This window comes from Aulostomus chinensis, chromosome 8 (genome assembly GCF_037954235.1).
Source record: "Aulostomus chinensis isolate RoL2024-O1b breed Wild chromosome 8, RoL_Achi_v1.0, whole genome shotgun sequence".
Taxonomy (NCBI): domain Eukaryota; kingdom Metazoa; phylum Chordata; class Actinopteri; order Syngnathiformes; family Aulostomidae; genus Aulostomus; species Aulostomus chinensis.
The window spans coordinates 7,800,001-7,804,389 of record NC_141327.1 but is presented as its reverse complement, the minus strand read 5'-3'; the positions used below and the strand labels follow the sequence as shown (position 1 = coordinate 7,804,389).

The 4,389-nt window shown below is 39.6% G+C and overlaps 1 protein-coding gene across 4 annotated transcripts in view; it reads left to right on the top strand.

Moving 5' to 3' along the window:
* Positions 1–204: 204 nt before the first annotated feature.
* LOC147256977 (palmitoyltransferase ZDHHC5-A-like) overlaps positions 205–4,389 on the top strand; it is a 64,734-nt gene continuing 60,549 nt past the window's right edge. Inside the window, exons 1-2 of one of the 4 annotated variants that reach the window (XM_086210708.1) lie at positions 205–793; positions 4,226–4,387. The gene's annotated coding sequence lies outside the window, so the exon portion shown is untranslated. The other 3 variants (XM_086210709.1, XM_086210710.1, XM_086210711.1) reach the window with 3 other exon arrangements.

Here is a 4,389-nt window from a genome sequence, read left to right as displayed (position 1 = left end):
ACCACTGTAAGTGTGCACTTTGTGGGAATGAACACGCTAAGGCTCTGTACGCACACACAAATACGTTACTGTGTCAGTGTGAACGGGATCAGGAACTCATATCAGGGACAGCTTATGTGCCAACCATGATAAGTGATCATTCAAACGTCACTAAAGGATAATTTTTATTTAAACTCTCAAATGCCTGGGTGGAATTTGTTATTACTCTACGGTGGACTATTTTTGACGAAGGTTTAGCGCAATCATGACGTTAACTGTGAGAGAGGGAGGGTCATAGTGGGAAAGCAATAGAGGGTTGAAGTTTGACTGACATCATTTTAGTCCAATCAACGATACTTGCTCCGTCGGAACCCTGACTGTCGATTTTTGTAGTAGTAAATTATGTCGGCCTCTGAGACGCTTTCAGCGAGTTATGTCATGGATGTACAAGACCAACACACATTTTGTAAAAGTCTACTGTCTTCTACTAAAGACCTAAAGAGAGATGCTAACTAATTTCAATGCGTTACAAATCAAACAAGCTTCCACCCTTGGCTAACAGTAAGAACGATACGTTAGCTGCTGTTAGTAAACTAACACCAGACGTGTTGTTAGCTGGCTCGCTAGCTGGCAAGCTAGCAACAAGAGCAGGACCGTCGTGTTTGCTGGCACTACTGAATTACTATTGTATGGATGATTTAGGGTGCAACAGACGCGTCGATCGGTTTCAGTCTTCAGGGGGAACAACTCAGACACAACCGGCTCGGCTCATTCAAAATGTTTGGACCCAGGGCAGTTGTTTAAGTCCTGACAGGTGAGGAGAACTGTTATTCTGTTGCTGGTCAAGGCTAACCAATGGCAAACTGTATCGTAATGCTAGCTAGTAGTGTGTTAGTTTCACTGTTTATTTTGCAAAACAGGAATCGTTTTGGCTTCGGTAATGTTTGGGATTTACCTTTATGTCCTGTTGGTGTAAGTTACATTTGAAACTAACGTCTAATGTAATCAATGTTAATTAAAGGCCATATTTTCAACTGTTCGGGTGCTCATCACAGGTCGGTAACATCCTCTGTCGATTTGCGTCCACACCTCTACTTAAATATTACACCTCTGTTTAACATAAATGTGGGCTCGTTATCGTTAACTCGTATACATTCAAAAATGTACCGGTGTAAATCTTACTCCTAATTGCTGTCTTTGTTTTCCGTAGACAAACGTATTACCTACTTGAACGAACAAAGGGTGCTAAGCTACGTGCCACTAAAGCGACACCAATTTTTCGCTTTCGGGTCACTGTTTGTCGTGACGTTTCTTTCTTGAGTTTGGCCGGTTGTCGTTTAAGCTGTCAAACTAAGGGCCGCAACACCTGGCCCGGCTATACCAAGCATGCTCAGCCTTCGTTTCAGATGCTACATAGCTTTATACACGCTGTTCTTCCACGCTTCCGGATTACATAAAGAAAGACGATCGAAAATTGGTCTTTTGGTCAAGCATTTAGACTGTTGAAAGCTATGGAAAAAACACATTTTAGCCATCTAGGACTATTATCATGTTTTGGCTGTGTTTGCCACTCTCAAATGCTACCATGACTGCAGCAGGCATACACGCCCATCATGAGTGTGTAGGTGATGGAAATGCTGTTGCATGAATTAGATGTTAGGAGGTACCATTGTCTCCTGCAGTCCTCTGGCATTACCTTTATTTAGCAACTTATTGCCTTATTAGAATCAAGGATGCAAAATAGCTTTTTACAGAATGCCAAAGCAGATGAATTGCTCAGGAGTGTTTATGGCTGAAATCAGGACAGAGGCAACACAGACTGAAACGTTCTTCAAGGAGTATGAATATCTCTTATATTAAAAATCCTCTTTGCAATTTCTGTTCCTCACTGCTTGTTCAAAACAATCAACAGGTTTCTGTGCAAGGAGATCTGTGGATATCGGGGGGCAGAAAAATGCCTGTCTCTACAGCATATTGATGTCTAAGTAGCAATGGAAAGGAGGATTTATTGACGGTAAACTACATCAATCACCAAAAAGATGGGTGGGAAATGTTCAATAATCTGTGGGGACTTGCTTCAAATAAACTGTGGAAGATGGAAATGGTCATCTAAAAGTGGTCATCCAGGCCATTTAAAATGCAGATTGGGGTTCCAGTATCCCTGGAACATGCTGTGACCACTAAGTACATGATTTGTACAAATGATGTTTGCAAAACAGTGGGCTGTATCTTGATATGGCTGTGTATTTGGCCATTTGGACTAATCAAAAATCTAAATGTGGTTTGGAATAGCATCAGGATGTTCACTGAAAACTCATTTACTGATCTGAGCTATTAAAGTTTTCAAAGCTTTAATTGCAGTCCTCACTGTCCCTGATGTTATTGTCACACTCTTGTGTCAGATATGTTGAGGATAGACACACTTAATCAACCAGCACTGTACAAAATCAGGTAAGATAAGTGAAAAACAGATGTGTGAAATTTCACACAGTCAGAGACAATTTATGAGCAAGTATTTCACATAATATCATTGATACACAAAAAGGACAAACCAACACCTAAATCTGACATACGGTTGCCATTTATGAAGATAAAGCAAAATCTAAATTTATTACGATGATTGATCACAGTCACAAGACAAAAGGCATTCTTATGAATTTTCCCTGAAGTTAGAATATTAAAATCTTCACATACAATGCGCTTAGCTGTTTGCTTATCTGTTTTACTGAAGTCACCCAGTAACCTTGGCAGCTACAGCTCATTATAACATTATTTTAACTGCCTATCCAAATACACCAGCACCATTAAGCAGCTGATACAAAATATATATAACCTGTTTATGGCATCTAAGGCATAAATAAAATGGAATTTAAGAATGCAGAGGTTGCATGGCTCAGAGAGAGAGTGGCCGTCTAGCAACCATAAGTCGCTGGCTCAATCCTCCCTATCCTTGAGCAAGCTACTGAACCCCAATTTCTCCTGATGGCCCTATGACTGGCGACCTGTCCAGGGTGTACCCCGCTTCTCGCCCAATATCAGCTGGGACAGGCTCCAGCCCCCCAGCAACCTTTAATGGATAAGTGGAACAGAAATTGGATGGATGGATGAATTTAAGAATGCTTGTATGCTGCATTTTTTTTTTTCAAGTAGTTTGACTGGCTGTAAATAAATGAACACTGCACTTTCTTTCATTGACAGAGAAATGCAGTAATGTTAATTTGTGTAGATTTGATAAAAGCAAATTTATGTATGAATCAGACAAACTTTTAATGTACTGATCTAGTAATTTGGATTTTGCACCATTGAAATGTAGTGATCATATTAAATTTTTTTGGATGGATAAGATAAGTCATAGTCTGTTGCGTAAGTTCAGTCAGTTCAGTGTGAGACTGATCAGCAGCTCAGACCCCTCCCCCCCAAAAAATGTGCAGTTCTAAGTGTGCGATGTTCAAGGAGCCTGCATATAGTGTCTAATTTGAAATTTGAATGGATCTACTGTTGCTTTTGTGTGTGGGCGTCATCTGTGGTGGAATCTGCTATGTGCAAATTGACACAGCATCTGTCAAAACTTAGTGGCTACAGTTTTCCTCCCAAAAAAAAAAAAAAAAAAAAAAAGTTCGTCTGGAGCCCCAACATGAGTTTCACATTGAATATTCCATTCATATTCCTGTTTCCATGCTTCAGGGCAATGTCTGACTAATTGAACATAATTAAGACACTCTACTGGTACATTTTGATTATTTTCTTGCAAGTAATGTAGAAAACTGTGCTCAGAGCTGAGTTTTTAGCTCTTGCTGGAAACTGGGCCATGTGTTCTCAAGAAGCTTGATTGCTGTTCATACCAACAAAAAAAATGCTGTATATATGTGTAGAATGCACTTAAGTAATGCAACGCAGATTGGAATACCTTGCATATTGATTTAAAAACTGCATTGTCTGAGTATGATCATTCGTGTTCTAAGAGCTGTTGTCTTAAAATATGAATATTGTCATTCATGTAAATGGAGACACTGTTGATAAGAGCTGTACCAACAAGTGGCGTTTCCCGTGAAATGATTATTAAACAACAGGAATTGTTAGGGTTTGTTAAGATAAAACTCAATTTGCTATGTGTTTGTCATCTTATCCATGCCTTGTTGTTGAGTCAGATAACAAAACAATTACGGTAATATACAGGGAATCTATTTTTGATTCTTGTTTGACTACCTTGATATTAAAAAAGCATATCCTGTTTTTGCTACTGTAGGTGCAGTAACCTGCTCAACCATCAGACGGTTTTGGGTTTTTTGGTGACAGAGGATAACCACTTGAAGATGAAACGCACTACTGGCACATCCCCATGTGTTTTACCCATATACAGAAAACAATCAGTGTGAGCAATGAGGGGGCCATTTATCGGCACAAAGTGGT